The sequence below is a fragment of the Rattus norvegicus genome, chromosome 2 (assembly GCF_036323735.1).
Source record: "Rattus norvegicus strain BN/NHsdMcwi chromosome 2, GRCr8, whole genome shotgun sequence".
Taxonomy (NCBI): domain Eukaryota; kingdom Metazoa; phylum Chordata; class Mammalia; order Rodentia; family Muridae; genus Rattus; species Rattus norvegicus.
The window spans coordinates 68,487,715-68,507,658 of NC_086020.1; positions in this window are offsets into that span (position 1 = coordinate 68,487,715).

Below are 19,944 nucleotides of genomic sequence, written 5' to 3' on the forward strand. Positions count from 1 at the left end.
TCATGTGATTAATGCTACTTGATCATTGAGCTAAATCAATTTTCAAGGGTTATTGGGGAACTCTGCAATACACTACCATTTATACATTTTAATAATTATCAAAATTATAAACAAATCCCAGAAGAAAACTCATATGATATTGCCTTAGGGATGAGTCCTAGATCTTCTACACCCTCCCTGGCAGGTGACTCTGGTTTTTATTTTTATTTTTATTATTTTAAGTCCTTAAATATTCCAAAGTTTATCTGAGCGTAGTCATTTTTGTGTATGTATAGGCTTCATCATATAGTTACTATTTGATTAAATCCCTGGGTAATGGAGGTGAACATAATTTCAATCATTCTTCCTGCCTTGTAGGTGTAGAATGTGTATGAACATCAAAAGTCTTTAATTGTGCTAAGTCTTCCTGAATAATAGCCTTTCTTTACAACCATCCAGTTTTCTAGCCCCTCATATGATCAATCAATCCCCTAGTATAATAAAATATATTTTTAATCTACAATTATTTTAGCAGATACAAGTTTCAAAACCGAACAAAGAAAAAATATGTAATTCACAATATTATGTTTATGGACAAATTTATACTAAAAGTAAACTTACTTGAAATTTTCTATTCCCTCCTAGTTAGAGACTATAAATTTGGAATGATACCCTATGAACACTAAATTTCATTCTTATTAAAGTGACTCTATAATGGATTTATCAACATGGTTATTTAAAATAACAATTCATCTCTATTTGCTGTGAAAAAACAATCTGAATTTGTTATCCCCCTTTTATTAAATTAGAGACATAGAAATATAATCTATGTATAAAAATTAGCAGCACATGAGAATTCAATAGAATGAGAGCACCATAGATTTTGTGTTTATGTAAAACACAGCTCATGCTTCATAGGAAATAAGATGTAGCTTTCTCTGAAGTAAATATGGTGAACAAGGTCAAGCAGCACAGACTTAAAGTTACTTTAAACACAATGTTTCACCTCAAACAAAATTAAGTTTCTGCAGTCACAGCACAAAGAAATTTATACACCTAGTATTATTACAAAATGCATAGCTAGGTCTACTAGGTAGAATGAAGCAAAGCAGGGAAATATATTCTCTATGTTTTAGTTGCTATGCTACAGCTTTATTAGTTTGATAACCAGAAGAGAATGTTTGCTGCCTTTAGTATTGTAATCCAGTCAGAGAATTTTATTAAAGAATACTAAAGGTTAAATTTGAAAGTACGTGACTATTGAACTAGGGCAGCTGAAACTAACTTCTGCTTTCTGTCTACAGCATCCCATCTTTCTGTACGCATGAAAATGTCCGATAGAGCACGGGATATCACATACTGTGCTCAGATGTGACTGACTAGATGATTCAAATAAAAGAAAATATGGCAGTCAATGAAATATGTCATTTGCTTCATTGCTAGATGCATTCCAGAGATGAAAATCTCATAAAATACTTTAATAAATATGTACATATATATCCCTAGCATATAATGGTTCTTTAATTTAGAATAAAGAACATATCTGGGTAGTTGAATCAGAGGTGAGTTGGGCACAGTATTTCTTTTCACATTACTTTCAATTGAATAAATGGCTGCTCCATGAGAACTATTTTAATTTCTCCTAAATGCAGGTCCAAGTAAATCCACATGTATTCCTGACCTCCACTTCTTAAAGGCTTGATCATTTCCCATACTGAGAAACTCCAAATCCTTCAACTATTCTTCAGCCAATGAACAGTGAATATTTTGTAATTATATACTATGAAAGAATATGTGTGCTAGTTGACATACGGTATAGTCCCGTAAACTTTTATGTGATAGAAACAGAGTTTGAAGTGTAGCAATGTGGAAAATGAGGACATCTTTATGAGACGATGCCTACTCAGAAATACTTGTAGTTTTACTTGGACATGCATTTACAAGAAATTAAAATACTTCTCATAACATTTGTGTTTATTCCCGTTAATATATCTACTTATCATTTATCTATCTATCTATCTATCTATCTATCTATCTATCTATCTATATATCTATTGATCAATATACACAGATAAAGGTATTATATAAATACAGAAAATATATTTACTAAGAACATATATATGTGTATACACAACAGAGACATATTTTCAGTAGGTGTATTTTTGCATATATGAAATGACAAATTAACTATGACATTATGTAATTGTAACCAGAGATGATCTCATCCTGTATAGAGAAAAATCTTAGTAATCCAATATGTTACCTGAAAAGTATAACCATTCATCAAGAATACAGAACATGAAATCAATATTATCTTTTCTGCACATTAGCAATAACATGAATTTAAAATTAATTTATCATTGTATTTTACATATTAGCATTGTGAAGAACTAACTGAAAATTTGAGACAAGTATTTTGCAAATTAGAAAACTGCTAATAAATAGTTATAGATTAACTAGGAAAGAATAAAACATATGCATTCCATGGCATTCTGTATAAATTATTCAGGTATTAGAAATAAGAATGATTATAAGAGATAATTTTTACATAACAGAAAACACAAAGACTTTTAAAAAGGTAGAAATAATGAATGAAGACTATCAGTCTATCATAATAAGACTCAGTACTTGTGCACACAAAAAACAGCAGAAACAAATTGAAATATTTTGTCTCTAGTGTTTTGTTAGCCCACCATGAAACAAAAGTCTAGATATAAGGTCTAAATACAACACTCAGAATGCCTTTCTTCATAAGTTTAATAAAATAAAATTGCAAATATGGAAATGAATATATAAATTCACACTTCTTATGTCTTTTGCCCTTGTAATTGTCTATGTTGCTGTAATAAAATATCCTGACAAAACTCAACATATTGGAAAAGGGGTTTAACTCATCTTAAAGTTCCATTCTCTTCATTATGAGAAGAGCAGGAACTTCTCAAACCTAGCAGGATCAAATCTAGAGTCAAAAGCAGATAGAAATGCATAAATGTTGATTTTTTTGTGTTCATGCTGAGTACATGTTCATGTTCATATTGCAGCCCACAGTGTGACACATTTTTCCACAACAATTACCTCCATTAAAACAGTCTTCTTAGAGTTCAAAGGAGTAAAAAAATGTAGCAAATCCCTTACTCTTACGTTAAATCTACTTGACAAAGTAACTACTACCGCCTTCAGTATGCAATATCAATCATTAGATAAATAAATCAGTAGATTTACATAGATGTTTTAGATGTTGAATATGTATATTTGAAAATACAAAAAACTTAGTCAGATGCAGATATTTACATTCATCCAATGGACAGAAGCTGCTGACCCCTGTGGTCTAATTAGGGAAAAGATAGAAGCTGAAGACGAACGCAACCATGTAAGAGGACCAGCAATTTCAATCAACTTGGACCCATGAGATCTCTCAGAAACTGGGGCATCAACCAGGCAGCATACACCAGCTGATCTGAGACCCCCAACAAGTACTCAGCAGAGGACTGCTCGGTCTGGACTCAGTCAGAGAAGATGTACCTAACCCTTAAGAGACTGGATACCGACCCGCAGATCCCGGCCCGCAGCAGCTCTCTGCTCCCAGACCCGGTGAGAGAGAGACCCAACCGCCTGGTCAGGTGGGCACTCCTGAGGCTGCAGAGCAGAAGAGACCACCAACACTGCTCACCCCTGCCCATATCCCTGGCCCAAGAGGAAACTGTATAAGGCCTCTGGGCTCCCGTGGGGGAGGGCCCAGAAGCGGCAGGAAACCTGCCTGAGACACCTCAGGAACCTGAAAGAAACAGACCGGATAAACAGTTCTCTGCACCCAAATCCCGTGGGAGGGAGAGCTAAACCTTCAGAGAGGCAGACAAGCCTGGGAAACCAGAAGAGACTGCTCCCTGCACACACATCTCGGACGCCAGAGGAAAAAGCCAAAGACCATCTGGAACCCTGGTGCACTGAAGCTCCCGGAAGGGGCGGCACAGGTCTTCCTGGTTGCTGCCGCTGCAGAGAGCCCGTGGGCAGCACCCCACGAGCGAACCGGAGCCTCGGGACCACAGGTAAGACCAAATTTTCTGCTGCAAGAAAGCTGCCTGGTGAACTCAAGACACAGGCCCACAGGAACAGCTGAAGACCTGTAGAGAGGAAAAACTACACGCCCGAAAGCAGAACACTCTGTCCCCATAACTGACTGAAAGAGAGGAAAACAGGTCTACAGCACTCCTGACACACAGGCTTATAGGACAGTCTAGCCACTGTCAGAAATAGCAGAACAAAGTAACACTAGAGATAATCTGATGGCGAGAGGCAAGCGCAGGAACCCAAGCAACAGAAACCAAGACTACATGCCATCATCGGAGCCCAATTCTCCCACCAAAACAAACATGGAATATCCAAACACACCAGAAAAGCAAGATCTAGTTTCAAAATCATATTTGATCATGATGCTGGAGGACTTCAACACACTTAGGGAAACACAGGAAAACATTAATAAACAAGTAGAAGCCTACAGAGAGGAATCGCAAAAATCCCTGAAAGAATTCCAGGAAAACACAATCAAACAGTTGAAGGAATGAAAAATGGAAATAGAAGCAATCAAGAAAGAACACATGGAAACAACCCTGGATATAGAAAACCAAAAGAAGAGACAAGGAGCTGTAGATACAAGCTTCACCAACAGAATACAATAGATGGAAGAGAGAATCTCAGGAGCAGAAGATTCCATAGAAATCATTGACTCAACTGTCAAAGATAATGTAAAGCCGAAAAAGCTACTGGTCCAAAACATACAGGAAATCCAGGACTCAATGAGAAGATCAAACCTAAGGATAATAGGTATAGAAGAGAGTGAAGACTCCCAGCTCAAAGGACCAGTAAATATCTTCAACAAAATCATAGAAGAAAACTTCCCTAACCTAAAAAAAGAGATACCCATAGACATACAAGAAGCCTACAGAACTCCAAATAGATTGGACCAGAAAAGAAACACCTCCTGTCACATAATTGTCAAAACACCAAACGCACAAAATAAAGAAAGAATATTAAAAGCAGTGAGGGAAAAAGGTCAAGTAACATATAAAGGGAGACCTATCAGAATCACACCAGACTTCTCGCCAGAAACTATGAAGGCCAGAAGATCCTGGACTGATGTCATACAGACCCTAAGAGAACACAAATGCCAGCCCAGGTTACTGTATCCAGCAAAACTCTCAATTAACATTGATGGAGAAACCAAGATATTCCATGACAAAACCAAATTTACACAATATCTTTCTACAAATCCAGCACTACAAAGGATAATAAATGGTAAAGCCCAACATAAGGAGGCAAGCTATACCCTAGAAGAAGCAAGAAACTAATCGTCTTGGCAACAAAACAAAGAGAATGAAAGCACACAAACATAACCTCACATCCAAATATGAATATAAAGGGAAAAAATAATCACTATTCCTTAATATCTCTCAACATCAATGGCCTCAACTCCCCAATAAAAAGACATAGATTAACAAACTGGATACGCAACGAGGACCCTGCATTCTGCTGCCTACAGGAAACACACCTCAGAGACAAAGACAGACACTACCTCAGAGTGAAAGGCTGGAAAACAACTTTCCAAGCAAATGGTCAGAAGAAGCAAGCTGGAGTAGCCATTCTAATATCAAATAAAATCAATTTCCAACTAAATGTCATCAAAAAAGATAAGGAAGGACACTTCATATTCATCAAAGGAAAAATCCACCAAGATGAACTCTCAATCCTAAATATCTATGCCCCAAACACAAGGGCAACTACATACGTAAAAGAAACCTTACTAAAGCTCAAAACACACATTGCACCTCACACAATAATAGTGGGAGATTTCAACACCTGACTCTCATCAATGGACAGATCATGGAAACAGAAATTAAACAGTGATGTCGACAGACTAAGAGAAGTCATGAGCCAAATGGACTTAACGGATATTTATAGAACATTCTATCCTAAAGCAAAAGGATATACCTTCTTCTCAGCTCCTCATGGTACTTTCTCCAAAATTGACCATATAATTGGTCAAAAAACGGGCCTCAACAGGTACAGAAAGATAGAAATAATCCCATGCGTGCTATCGGACCACCAAGGCCTAAAACTTGTCTTCAATAACAATAAGGGAAGAATGCCCACATATACGTGGAAATTGAACAATGCTCTACTCAATGATAACCTGGTCAAGGAAGAAATAAAGAAAGAAATTAAAAACTTTTTAGAATTTAATGAAAATGAAGATACAACATACTCAAACTTATGGGACACAATGAAAGCTGTGCTAAGAGGAAAACTCATAGCGCTGAGTGCCTGCAGAAAGAAACAGGAAAGAGCATATGTCAGCAGCTTGACAGCACACCTAAAAGCTCTAGAACAAAAAGAAGCAAATACACCCAGGAGGAGCGGAAGGCAGGAAATAATCAAACTCAGAGCTGAAATCAACCAAGTAGAAACAAAAAGGACCATAGAAAGAATCAACAGAACCAAAAGTTGGTTCTTTGAGAAAATCAACAAGATAGATAAACCCTTAGCCAGACTAACGAGAGGACACAGAGTGTGCGTCCAAATTAACAAAATCAGAAATGAAAAGGGAGACATAACTACAGATTCAGGGGAAATTCAAAAAATCATCAGATCTTACTAGAAAAACCTATATTCAACAAAATTTGAAAATCTTCAGGAAATGGACAATTTCCTAGACAGATACCAGGTATCGAAGTTAAATCAGGAACAGATAAACCAGTTAAACAACCCCATAACTCCTAAGGAAATAGAAGCAGTCATTAAAGGTCTCCCAACCAAAAAGAGCCCAGGTCCAGACGGGTTTAGTGCAGAATTCTATCAAACCTTCATAGAAGACCTCATACCAATATTATCCAAACTATTCCACAAAATTGAAACAGATGGAGACCTACCGAATTCCTTCTACGAAGCCACAATTACTCTTATAACTAAACCACACAAAGACACAACAAAGAAAGAGAACTTCAGGTCAATTTCCCTTATGAATATCGACGCAAAGATACTCAATAAAATTCTGGTAAACCGAATTCAATAGCACATCAAAACAATCATCCACCATGATCAAGTAGGCTTCATCCCAGGCACGCAGGGATGGTTTAATATATGGAAAACCATCAACGTGATCCATTATATAAACAAACTGAAAGAACAGAACCACATGATCATTTCATTAGATGCTGAGAAAGCATTTGACAAAATTCAACACCCCTTCATGATAAAAGTCCTGGAAAGAATAGGAATTCAAGGCCCATACCTGAACATAGTAAAAGCCATATACAGCAAACCAGTTGCTAACATTAAACTAAATGGAGAGAAACTTGAAGCAATCCCACTAAAATCAGGGACTAGACAAGGCTGCCCACTCTCTCCCTACTTATTCAATATAGTTCTTGAAGTTCTAGCCAGAGCAATCAGACAACAAAAGGAGATCAAAGGGATACAGATCGGAAAAGAAGAGGTCAAAATATCACTATTTGCAGATGACATGATAGTATATTTAAGTGATCCCAAAAGTTCCACCAGAGAACTACTAAAGCTGATAAACAACTTCAGCAAAGTGGCTGGGTATAAAATTAACTCAAATAAATCAGTTGCCTTCCTCTATACAAAAGAGAAACAAGCCGAGAAAGAAATTAGGGAAATGACACCCTTCATAATAGACCCAAATAATATAAAGTACCTCGGTGTGACTTTAACCAAGCAAGTAAAAGATCTGTACAATAAGAACTTCAAGACACTGAGGAAAGAAATTGAAGTAGACCTCAGAAGACAGAAAGATCTCCCATGCTCATGGATTGGCAGGATTAATATAGTAAAAATGGCCATTTTACCAAAAGCAATCTACAGATTCAATGCAAACCCCATCAAAATACCAATCCAATTCTTCAAAGAGTTAGACAGAACAATTTGCAAATTCATCTGGAATAACAAAAAACCCAGGATAGCTAAAGCTATCCTCAACAATAGAAGGACTTCAGGGGGAATCACTATCCCTGAACTCAAGCAGTATTACAGAGCAATAGTGATAAAAACTGCATGGTATTGGTACAGAGACAGACAGATAGACCAATGGATTAGAATTGAAGATCCAGAAATGAACCCACACACCTATGGTCACTTGATTTTTGACAAAGGAGCCAAAACCATCCAATGTAAAAAAGATAGCATTTTCAGCAAATGGTGCTGGTTCAACTGGAGGTCAACATGTAGAAGAATGCAGATCGATCCATGCTTATCACCCTGTACAAAACTTAAGTCCAAGTGGATCAAGGACCTCCACATCAAACCAGACACACTCAAACTAATAGAAGAAAAACTAGGGAAACATCTGGAACACATGGGCACTGGAAAAAATTTCCTGAACAAAACACCAATGGCTTACGGTCTAAGATTAAGAATCGACAAATGGGATCTCATAAAACTGCAAAGCTTCTGTAAGGCAAAGGACACTGTGGTTATTACAAAAGGGCAACCAACAGATTGGGAAAAGATCTTTACCAATCTTACAACAGATAGAGGCCTTATATCCAAAATATACAAAGAACTCGAGAAGTTAGACCGCAGGGAAACAAATAACCCTATTAAAAAATGGGGTTCAGAGCTAAACAAAGAATTCACAGCTGAGGAATGCTGAATGGCTGAGAAACACCTAAAGAAATGTTCAACATCTTTAGTCATAAGGGAAATGCAAATCAAAACAACCCTGAGATTTCACCTCACACCAGTGCGATTGGCTAAGATCAAAAACTCAGGTGACAGCAGATGCTGGCGAGGATGTGGAGAAAGAGGAACACTCCTCCATTGTTGGTGGGATTGCAAACTGGTAAAACCATTGTGGAAATCAGTCTGGAGGTTCCTCAGAAAATTGGACATTGAACTGCCTGAGGATCCAGCTATACCTCTCTTGGGCATATACCCAAAAGATGCCTCAATATATAAAAGAGACACGTGTTCCACTATGTTCATCTCAGCCTTATTTATAATAGCCAGAAACTGGAAAGAACCCAGATGCCCCTCAACAGAGGAATGGATACAGAAAATGTGGTACATCTACACAATGGAATATTACTCAGCTATCAAAAACAACGAGTTTATGAAATTCGTAGGCAAATGGTTGGAACTGGAAAATATCATCCTGAGTGAGCTAACCCAATCACAGAAAGACATACATGGTATGCACTCATTGATAAGTGGCTATTAGCCCAAATGCTTGAATTACCCTAGATCCCTAGAACAAACGAAACTCAAGACGGATGATCAAAATGTAAATGCTTCACTCCTTCTTTAAATGAGGAAAAAGAATACCCTTGGCAGGGAAGGGAGAGGCAAAAATTAAAACAGAGACTAAGGAACACCCATTCAGAGCCTGCCCCACATGTGGCCCATACATATACAGCCACCCAATTAGACAAGATGGATGAAGCAAAGAAGTGCAGACCGACAGGAGCCGGATGTAGATCGCTCCTGAGAGACACAGCCAGAATACAGCAAATATAGAGGCGAATGGCAGCAGCAAACCACTGAACTGAGAATAGGTCCCCCGTTGAAGGAATCAGAGAAAGAACTGGAAGAGCTTGAAGGGGCTCACGACCCCAAAAGTACAACAATGCCAAGCAACCAGAGCTTCCAGGGACTAAGCCACTACCTAAAGACTATACATGGACTGACCCTGGATTCTGACCCCATAGGTAGCAATGAATATCCTAGTAAGAGCACCAGTGGAAGGGGAAGCCCTGGGTCCTGCTAAGACTGAACCCCCAGTGAACTAGTCTATGGGGGGAGGGCGGCAATGGGGGGAGGGTTGGGAAGGGAACACCCATAAGGAAGGGGAGGAGGGAGGGGATGTTTGCCCGGAAACCGGGAAAGGGAATAACACTCAAAATGTATATAAGAAATACTCAAGTTAATAAAAAAAAAAAAGAGACTGGAAACCACAGGAAATGGCATTGGGGTGGGGTTATGGATAATGATATCCTCATGGAGACAGGGGCAGGGGTATGGGATGTGGACTGAGAAAGGTATAACAAATGGATTGTTAAAAGAAAATAAAAGAGAGATCTGTACTGATACATATATAACTTGTCTGGTAATATTTTCTTAATGGTTAGTAAAATGGTAGTTTATATCTTCTCCTCTAAGATCCATGTTTTTACTAGCCTTTAGGAGGCTAGTAACTGAGTTTCAGTTTCAGGAGTGATTTTTCTGTTTCTGAGAAACTCTGAAGTCAAAATACACAATTATTACTTAGCACCAAGGTGTACCTGGCACCACAGCATCTTTAGGGTTATTGCTGGCTGTCACTACGGGTCATGGGCATCATAACATGGTAGGACTGTTGTTTATTTCCCATTCTTGTATAAGGTTTCCTTTTGCCTTCTTGTACCATGAAAGAGGAAACTAAAAGTCTGCAAGAGTCACAGAATAAGGGATTGTGTTGTCAGACATTTTCTTCTAGTAATGTAAGAAGCTTGGCCAACTCTCAGCACCTTGACTTCCTCAACATGAGATGTAAAAAAAAAAAAAAACAATAGTACAAATAGACATACAAAAATAGATGAGGAACAGCCCACAAGGCCTCAAGCTATACATTGAACTATAGGCCAATAGCTAATCATTAGAATAGAAAATACCCAGCAAAGAACTGGAGAACACACCAACTCTCTATCCAATAGCAAATGGTCATACCTGAAACCATACCCACAAATAACATACAGAGTGAGGAGATTCTATTTGATTATATTCAAATACAATATGTATCATTGGAAATTAATGAAAAAGTCTATATAGGTTTTGAGGAGAGAAAAAAAGGGCCTATGGGAGTGTTAGTAGGAAGGAAAGTAAAGTACAAAATGAAGTAATTTTATTATAATTGCAAGTAAAACTTTATTAAGTTTAATAAAAATTATACAAAGAATATTAAATGCAAAACAAGTTCAGTTATCGCATTCACAATTTTCCCTAAACAGGAAAATATCATTGTGATTAAAATGCATTTAGTTTACCTGTTTTCATTCAATTTGTTGTACTGCAGTTATGAAAAAACAACACTATCAAAAATCTCCTGACAAATTTATGGGCTACTAATTCAAAGATGTTATCTATCAAGACTTGTTCTTTTTTTTTTAATTGAGCAATATTTTTTTTAATTTATTTAATACTTAATAATAATTCTTTGGTTTCCAGACAAACATCCCCCTCCTGCCTCCCCTTCCTTATGGGTGTTCCCCTCCCAACCCTCCCCCCATTGCCGCCCTACCCCCAAAAGTCTAGTTCACTGGGGGTTCAGTCTTAGCAGGACCCAGGGCTTCCCCTTCCACTGGTGCTCTTACTAGGATAATCATTGCTACCTATGAGGTCAGAGTCCAGGGTCAGTCCATGTATAGTCTTCAGGTAGTGGCTTAGTCCCTGGAAGCTCTGGTTGCTTGGCATTGTTGTACATATGGGGTCGTGAGCCCCTTCAAGCTCTTCCAGTTCTTTCTCTGATTCCTTCAACGGGGGTCCTATTCTCAGTTCAGTGGTTTGCTGCTGCCATTCGCCTCTATATTTGCTGTATTCTGGCTTTGTCTCTCAGAACGATCTACATCCGGCTACTGTCAGTCTGCACTTCTTTGCTTCTTCCATCTTGTCTAATTGGATGGCTATATATGAATAGGCCACATGTGGGGCAGGTTCTGAATGGGTGTTCCTTCAGTCTCTGTTTTAATATTTGCCTCTCTCTTCCCTGCCAAGGGTATTCTTGTTCCCCTTTTAGAGAAGGAGTGAAGCATTCACATTTTGATCATCCGTGTTGAGTTTCATTTGTTCTAGGCATCTAGGGTAATTCAAGCATTTGGGCTAATAGCCATTATCAGTGAGTGCATACCATGTATGTCTTTCTGTGATTGGGTTAGCTCACTCAGGATGATATTTTCCAGTTCCAACCATTTGCCTATGAATTTCATAAAGCCGTTGTTTTTGATAGCTGACTAATATTCCATTGTGTAGATGTACCACATTTTCTGTATCCATTCCTCTGTTGAAGGGCATCTGGGTTCTTTCCAGCTTCTGGCTACTATAAATAATGCTGTGATGAACATAGTGGAGCACGTGTCTTTTTTATATGTTGGAGCATTTTTGGGTATATGCCAAAGAGAGGTATACCTGGATCCTCAGGCAGTTCAATGTCCAATTTTCTGAGGAACCTCCAGACTGATTTCCACAATGGTTATACCAGTTTGCAATCCCACCAACAATGGAGGAGTGTTCCTCTTTCTCCACATCCTCGCCAGCATCTGCTGTCACCTGAGTTTTTGATCTTAGCCAATCGCACTGGTGTGAGGTGAAATCTCAGGGTTGTTTTGATTTGCATTTCCCTTATGACTAAAGATGTTGAACATTTCTTTAGGTGTTTCTCAGCCATTCGGCATTCCTCAGCTGTGAATTCTTTGTTTAGATCTGAACCCAATTTTTTAATAGGGTTATTTGTCTCCCTGCGGTCTAACTTCTTGAGTTCTTTGTATATATTGGATATAAGGCCTCTATCTGCTGTAGGATTGGTAAAGATCTTTTCCCAATCTGTTGGTTGCCAATTTGTCCTAACCACAGTGTCCTTTGCCTTACAGAAGCTTTGCAGTTTTATGAGATCCCATTTGTCGATTCTTGATCTCAGAGCATAAGCCATTGATGTTTTGTTCAGGAAATTTTTTCCAGTGCCCATGTGTTCCAGATGCTTCCCTAGTTTTTCTTCTATTAGTTTGAGTGTATCAGGTTTGATGTGGAGGTCCTTGATCCACTTGGACTTAAGCTTTGTACAGGGTGATAAGCATGGATCAATCTGCATTCTACTACATGTTGACCTCCAGTTGAACCAGCACCATTTGCTGAAAATGCTATCTTTTTTACATTGGATGGTTTTGGCTCCTTTGTCAAAAATCAAGTGACCATAGGTGTGTGGGTTCATTTCTGGGTCTTCAATTCAATTCCACTGGTCAGTCTGTCTCTGTACCAATACCATGCAGTTTTTATCACTATTGCTCTGTAATACTGCTTGAGTTCAGGGATAGTGATTCCCCCTGAAGTCCTTTTATTGTTGAGGATAGTTTTAGCTATCCTGGGTTTTTTGTTATTCCAGATGAATTTGCAAATTGTTCTGTCTAACTCTTTGAAGAATTGGATTGGTATTTTGATGGGGATTGCATTGAATCTGTAGATCGCTTTTGGCAAAATGGCCATTTTTACTATATTAATCCTGCCAATCCATGAGCATGGGAGATCTTTCCGTCTTCTGAGGTCTTCTTCAATTTCTTTCTTCAGTGTCTTGAAGTTCTTATTGTACAGATCTTTTACTTGCTTGGTTAAAGTCACACCGAGGTACTTTATATTATTTAGGTCTATTATGAAGGGTGTCGTTTCCCTAATTTCTTTCTCGGCTTGTTTCTCTTTTGTGTAGAGGAAGGCTACTGATTTTTTGAGTTAATTTTATACCCAGCCACTTTGCTGAAGTTGTTTATCAGCTTTAGTAGTTCTCTCGTGGAACTTTTGGGATCACTTGAATAAACTATCATATCATCTGCAAATAGTGATATTTTGACTTCTTCTTTCCGATCTGTATCCCCTTGATCTCCTTTTGTTGTCTTGATTGCTCTGGCTAGAACTTCAAGAACTATATTGAATAAGTAGGGAGAGAGTGGGCAGCCTTGTCTAGTCCCTGATTTTAGTGGGATTGTTTAAGTTTCTCTCCATTTAGTTTAATGTTAGCAACTGGTTTGCTGTATATGGCTTTTACAATGTTTAGGTATGCGCCTGGAATTCCTATTCTTTCCAGGACTTTTATCATGAAGGGGTGTTGAATTTTGTCAAATGCTTTCTCAGCATCTCATGAAATGATCATGTGGTTTTGTTCTTTCAGTTTGTTTATATAATGGATCACGTTTATGGTTTTCCGTATATTAAACCATCCCTGCATGCCTGGGATGAAGCCTACTTGATCATGGTGGATGATTGTTTTGATGTGCTCTTGGATTCGGTTTGCCAGAATTTTATTGAGTATTTTTGCGTCGATATTCATAAGGGAAATTGGTCTAAAGTTCTCTTTCTTTGTTGGGTCTTTGTGTGTTTTAGGTATAAGAGTAATTGTGGCTTCATAGAAGGAATTCGGGAGTGATCCATCTGTTTCAATTTTGTGGAATAGTTTGGATAATATTGGTATGAGGTCTTCTATGAAGGTCTGATAGAATTCTGCACTAAACCCGTCTGGACCTGGGCTCTTTTTGGTTGGGAGACCTTTAATGACTGCTTCTATTTCCTTAGGACTTATGGGGTGGTTTAACTGGTTTTTCTGTTCCTGATTTAACTTCGGTACCTGGTATCTGTCTAGGAAATTGTCCATTTCCTGTAGATTTTCAAGTTTTGTTGAATATAGGCTTTTATAGTAAGATCTGATGATTTTTTGAATTTCCTCTGAATCTGTAGTTATGTCTCCCTTTTCATTTCTGATTTTGTTAATTTGGACATACTCTCTGGGTCCTCTCATTAGTCTGGCTAAGGGTTTATCTATCTTGTTGATTATCTCAAAGAACCAACTTTTGGTTCTGTTGATTCTTTCTATGGTCCTTTTTGTTTCTACTTGGTTGATTTCATCTCCGAGTTTGATTATTTCCTGCCTTCTACTCCTCCTGGGTGTATTTGATTCTTTTTGCTCTAGAGGTTTTAGGTGTGCTGTCAAGCTGCTGACATGCTCTTTCCTGTTTCCTTCTGCAGGCACACAGTGCTATGATTTTTCCTCTTAGCACAGCTTTCATTGTGTCCCATAAGTTTGGGTATGTTGTACCTTCATTTTCATTAAATTCTAAAAAGTTTTTAATTTCTTTCTTTATTTCTTCCTTGACTAGGTTATCATTGAGTAGAGTATTGTTCAATTTCCACGTATATGTGAGCATTCTTCCCTTATTGTTATTGAAGACTAGTTTTAGGCCATGGTGGTCTGATAGCACGCATGGGATTATTTCTATCTTTCTGTACCTGTTGAGGCCCGTTTTTTGACCAACTATATGGTCAAATTTGGAGAAAGTACCATGAGGAGCTGAGAAGAAGGGATATCCTTTTGCTTTAGGATAGAATGTTCTATAAATATCCGTTAAGTCCATTTGGCTCATGACTTCTCTTAGTCTGTCTACGTCTCTGTTTAATTTCTGTTTCCATGATCTGTCCATTGATGAGAGTGGGGTGTTGAAATCTCCCACTATTATTGTGTGAGGTGCAATGTGTGTTTTGAGCTTTAGTAAGGTTTCTTTCACGTATGTAGGTGCCCTTGTATTTGGGGCATAGATATTTAGGATTGAGAGTTCATCTTGGTGGATTTTTCCTTTGATGAATATGAAGGGTCCTTCCTTATTTTTTGATGACTTTTAATTGAAAATTGATTTTATTTGATATTAGAATGGCTACTCCAGCTTGCTTCTTTTGACCATTTGCTTGGAAAGATGTTTTCCAGCCTTTCACTCTGAGGTAGTGTCTGTCTTTGTCTCTGAGGTGTGTTTCCTGTAGGCAGCAGAATGCAGGGTCCTCGTTGCGCATCCAGTTTGTTAATCTATGTCTTTTTATTGGGGAGTTGAGGCCATTGATGTTGAGAGATATTAAGGAATAGTGATTATTGCTTCCTGTTATATTCATATTTGGATGTGAGGTTATGTTTGTGTGCTTTCATTCTCTTTGTTTTGTTGCTAAGACGATTAGTTTCTTGCTTCTTCTAGGTTATAGCTTGCCTCCTTATGTTGGGCTTTACCCTTTATTATCCTTTGTAGTGCTGGATTTGTAGAAAGATATTGTGTAAATTTGGTTTTGTCATGGAATATCTTGGTTTCTCCATCTATGTTAATTGAGAGTTTTGCAGGATACAGTAACCTGGGCTGGCATTTGTGTTCTCTTAGGGTCTGTATGACATCTGTCCAGGATCTTCGGGCCTTCATAGTTTCTGGCAAAAAGTCTGGTGTGATTCTGATAGGTCTGCCTTTCTATGTTACTTGACCTTTTTCTCTTACTGCTTTTAATATTCTTTCTTTATTTTGTGCGTTTGGTGTTTTGACTATTATGTGACGGGAGGTGTTTCTTTTCTGGTCCAATCTATTTGGAGTTCTGTAGGCTTCTTGTATGCCTATGGGTATTCTATGGGTTTTCTTCTATGATTTTGTTGAAGATATTTACTGGTCCTTTGAGCTGGGAGTCTTCACTCTCTTCTATACCTATTATCCTTAGGTTTGATCTTCTCATTGAGTCCTGGATTTCCTGTATGTTTTGGACCAGTAGCTTTTTCTGCTTTACATTATCTTTGACAGTTAAGTCAATGATTTCTATGGAATCTTCTGCTCCCGAGATTCTCTCTTCCATCTCTTGTATTCTGTTGGTGAAGCTTGTATCTACAGCTCCTTGTCTCTTCTTTTGATTTTCTACATCCAGGGTTGTTTCCATGTTTTCTTTCTTGATTGCTTCTATTTCCATTTTTAATTCCTTCAACTGTTTGATTGTGTTTTCCTAGAATTCTTTCAGGGATTTTTGTGTCTCCTCTCTATGGGTTTCTACTTGTTTATTTATGCTTTCCTGGAATTCTTTCAGGCATATTTGCGATTCCTCTCTGTAGGCTTCTACTTTCTAAGGGAGTTCTTCACGTCTTTCTTGAAGTCCTCCAGCATCATGATCAAATATGATTTTGAAACTAGATCTTGCTTTTCTGGTGTGTTTGGATATTCCATGTTTATTTTGGTGGGAGAATTGGGCTCCGGTGGTCCCATGTAGTCTTTGTTTCTGTTGCTTGGGTTCCTGGGCTTGCCTCTCGCCATCAGATTATCTCTAGTGTTACTTTGTTCTGCTATTTCTGACAGTGGTTAGACTGTCCTATAAGCGTGTGTGTCAGGAGTGCTGTAGACCTATTTTCCTGTTTTCTTTCAGCCAGTTATGGGGACAGAGTGTTCTGCTTTCGGGCGTGTAGTTTTTCCTCTCTACAGGTCTTCAGCTTTTCCTGTGGGCCTGTGTCTTGAGTTCACCAGGCAGGTCACTTGCAGCAGAAAAGTTGGTCTTACCTCTGGTCCCGAGGCTCATGTTTGCTCGCGGGGTGCTGCCCAAGAGCTCTCTGCGGAGGCAGCAACCAGGAAGATATGCGCCGTCCTTTCCGGAGCCTCCGTGCACTAGGGTTCCAGATGGCGTTTGGTGTTTTCCTCTGACGTCCGAGATGTGTGTGCAGAGTGCAGTCTCTTCTGGTTTCCCAGGCGTGTCTGCCTCTCTGAAGGTTTAGCTCTCCCTTCCACGGGATTTGGGTGCAGAGAAATGTTTGTCCAGGTCTGTTTCCTTCAGGTTCTGGCGGTGTCTCAGGCACAGGGGTCCTGCCGCTCCTGGGCCCTCCCCTACGGGAACCCAGAGTCCTTATACAGTTTCCTCTTGGGCCAGGGATGTGGGCAGGGGTGGGCAGTGTTGGTGGTCTCCTCCGCTCTGCAGCCTCAGGAGTGCCCACCTGACCAGGTGGTGAGGTCTCTCTCCCACGGGGTTTGGGAGCAGAGCTCAAGACTTGTTCTTATACTTTATAAATATTCCTTTAGAAAAGTTAGTAACTACCAGCTTTTATAATAAACTTTTACTATTGAGTTAGATGTATTTAAATTATATATATATATGTATAATTTGTTATAACCACACAAAAACAAGATATATATTCATATAAAATGAGTAAAATGCTTACTGATTTTATTACATTCAAATGTCTGTTACAAAGTTTTAGCCCAATATTTCTCATTTTAAGTATATAACTTCATTTGTTTGATAGTGATTTATCCAGTAATCTCTCCATCACATTATTATACAGGAATATTTAATATAAAGCTAAATATACAGTTAACATTCAAATAATATCTTATAAAATCAGTTTCTCTAGATTGAAATATATAGCTCAATATCAACAAAAGAAAACAAAAAATTCAATTTTCAAGTATTACCTTAAAATGAGATATAATATAAGAAATATTCACATAGACAATGAGTGCTATCATACAAGTGATTAATTCATATTTACTTTTCTGCTTTATTTATGTTTCATTGACTGAAGAGTAAGACTTTTTTAAAGTCACTCTTTACGCTGATAATGTTTCCATAGTGGTAGGGAACATATCTCCCCTCCTTGCCAAGGTATTCCTTGGAATATTTGAGGTTGGAAGAATCTAGGAGCAAAGACAGTATACACAGGAATAGTGTCATTAGCATTCAAAATTTACAAATTAGAACTCTGGTTTAATAGGTCCTCTATTTTCTGTCCCTTTACTTCTTTTCCATTTACTTCTTCTTTCCTCCCTCTTCTCATTTCTCTCCACTCCCCTCCCCACTCCTTTACTCTCCTCCTAACTTCCATTCTTTCCTTTTCACTCACCCTATTCTCATTTCTTTACATAAAAAAAATCATTTTACTTATTGATTTGGGGCAACACACAATGGAGTTGCCAACTTTTCTGTATTCTTTGTTATCATACAAAACAGAAATTTTTTTTCTTGCATAGATCATTACTAATGTAAACTTGTTTTTTTCCATTTTCCCATTAGTATATTTACTTATAAGATCAAATAGTGAATGTTCATGTAAAAACTTTCAAACACTGAAGCATTACAAAAATTGAATAAGCAAAAACAAAATCAACAATAATTAATAACCAATACTACTACTACTACTACTACTACTAGTAGTAGTAGTAGTAGTAGTAGTAGTAGTAGTAGTAGTAGTAGTAGTAAACTGTTTAGGGTGCAATAAACTCTGTCATTTTAATGTTTTATTCAAGAATGTTTTCCATTGGTTAGCTATATGCTGTTCAAAAAGCAAAACAAACAAAGAATATTAAAAGCAGTAAGTGAAAACGGTCAAGTAACACATAAAGGCAGACCTATAAGAATTGAACCAGACTTCTCACCAGAGACTATGGAAGCCAGAAGATCCTGGGCAGATGTCATACAGACCCTAAAAGAGCACAAATGCTATCCTAGGCTACTACTATATCCAGCAAAATTCTCAATTAACATAGATCAAAAAATCAAGATATTCCAAGGCAAAACCAAATGTATACAATATCTTTCTACAAATCCAGCCCTACAAAGGATAATGGATCTAAAATTCAAACACAAGGAGGGAATCTACACCATAAAAAAAGCAAGAAAGTAATCTTGCAATGAAACCAAAAGAAGAAAGACACACAAACATAATTCAACCACTAACAGCAACAACAAAAATAATAGGAAGCAACAATCACTCATCATAAATATCTCTTAACATCAATGTACTAAATTCCCGAATAAAAAGACATAGACTAACAGACTGTGGGATAAACATAACCCACCATGCAGGAAATCCAACTCAGAGACAAAGGCAGACACTACGTGAGAATAAAGGGCTGGAAAACAAATTTCCAAGCAAATGGTCTGAAGAAAGAATCAAAAATAGTCATTCTAACATTGAATAAAATCAACTTTCAACCAAAAGTTTTCAAAAGAGATAAGGAAGGACACTTCATATTCATCAAAGGAAAAATCCACCAAGATGAACTCTCAATCCTGAATATCTTTGCTCCAAATGCAAGGTCATGTACATTCATAAAGAAAACTTATGAAAGCTAAAAGCACACATTGTATGTCACTCAATAATAGTAGGAGATTTCAACACCCCACTCTCATCAATGTACAGATCGAGGAAACATAAACTAAACAGAGACATAGAGAAACTAACAGAAGATATGAATCAAAAGGGCTTAATAGTTATTTATAGAATATTCCATCCTAAAACAAAGGGATATACCGTTTTCTCAGCACCTCATGGTACCTTCTCCAAAACTGACCATATAATCAGTCAGAAAACATGCCTCAAAAGAGAAGAAGATAGAAATAATCCATGCATTCTATCAGATCACCACAGACTAAGACTGGTCTTCAATA